Source organism: Cicer arietinum, chromosome 8 (genome assembly GCF_000331145.2).
Source record: "Cicer arietinum cultivar CDC Frontier isolate Library 1 chromosome 8, Cicar.CDCFrontier_v2.0, whole genome shotgun sequence".
Lineage (NCBI taxonomy): Eukaryota > Viridiplantae > Streptophyta > Magnoliopsida > Fabales > Fabaceae > Cicer > Cicer arietinum.
Genome location: NC_021167.2, coordinates 7,461,417 through 7,463,315, shown reverse-complemented (window position 1 = coordinate 7,463,315; position 1,899 = coordinate 7,461,417).

Genomic DNA, 1,899 nt, shown 5'->3' with positions numbered 1-1,899 from the left:
TATATATATATATAGTGATTATTCAATGCATATAGTCTTTCACATACAAAATTAGTCATTATTTATGTTAATAAAGTGAAATAAAATGATTTTTTACGATATTTTATTTATCAAATTTTAAATTATTATAATTTTGTTCCTTTAGAAAAATAAAATTATAATATGTAAGAGAAATTAAATACTATATCAATATTGAAATATTCAAAATTATAATAAAATTAAGGTCAACATTCTCATACATTATAGTTTGAGTATTATACTCAACCAATCATATAAAATCAGGTAATTATTTTATATCTTTAAATAATTAAAATTTGTTAATTTTGTTTTTAAAGTAGCGATACATAACCAATCAGTAATACAAAAGTATCATACATCTATCTATTTATAATCAACTCAGGTAAGTTGTAGAAGTAATTCACATTAGGCGCATCTATTAATCTTTGAACATCAACTTCCTTACATATTTTGTTATAAAATGATTAAGAATCTGTTCATAATTAAGATTCTTTAAAAGAAATTATTTACATTTGAAATCAAGGAAACTGCCGAATAAAAACATAAAATAAAATAAAGAAGAACTAATTGACCCGATCAAACCTAATTCACTTAAATGAATTAATTTGATATGCAGACGAATTATAGTGGATTATAGATTATACATGTTTGTAAATGTGGATATACACTTTTGAGTTGTCAAATGTAAGTGAAAAAAATAGACTTACAATTATCCAACTGTTTTACTAAATTCTAGTATAAAACCCAATTTTTTTAGGATATGTTTCTAAGTATAAAATCCAATTTTTTTAGGATATGTTTCTCAGTCTTATTTATTCATCACGCTACTAGTATAATAAATAAATTGTTTGATAAGAATATACTTAAATATTATTTTAAAAAATCACCACTTGAATCAACTCTAGAAAGACATGTAAATATGACAATTAAATTTAATACATTGCAACAGTTTCAGCCGCCACTATAAACTAAACCGTTGTCTCTAAAAATGACGTAAATTTGATGACTACCGTATAAAATAGTGGTTTGCAGATAACCGCTGCGACAACTCATTTTAAATATTATTTAAAATGAAAACTCTTTTGTTTTAAATAATAACACTTTTAACTGTCTTGATTTTTTCTTTTTACTAAAACAAATTATCAGTGAATGTTATGGCGGTTTCAACCGCCGCAATTTTCAATTATTTAAAAAAAAGTTGCAATTGTGGTTATTTAATAGTTAAACAGCATATTGGTGGCCTTGAAATAATAAAAACATACTAAAATAAAAACGAAATTTAGTCTCATTCTTTTATTCAAATAATACTATTGATACATAATCTTACAATCTAAAACACTAAGTAAAGAACTCAATTTGGTCCTACAATATATATTTAACTTGTTATCATTGGAGTATTTCACACAATACTTATATATAACATCGAAAGGAAAAATGTAGCATATCTATAATTTATTTGGGACAAAAGAAACAATATTTATTTGTTTAAATGACTCCTAATCTACTCTATATCATATTATCTTCCCGATCTTCAAGCATGTAAAATAACACTTAATGTTATTTATTTTTATGGTTCTTCAAACACTGCAAGCAGAATACACAAATAATTGTTTAGAAACAAATAATCACATCATATTACATGCAAACTAGTAAAGAAATAACTCATTAGAAGCATTATCAATGACTTAGGCACACTGAAGTTAACTACTAGCTACTTTAACCGATGAAACCTCCATGCACAAATGAAAAAGCACAAAAGTAACTCCTTATACACTTAATTCCAAAAACAAGAAGGTTAAAGAACTTTTAATCCACCTAAGACGAATGCAAACTAAAGTTGCATTAACCTCAGAACATTCAAGGCTAAGGTTTATATATATA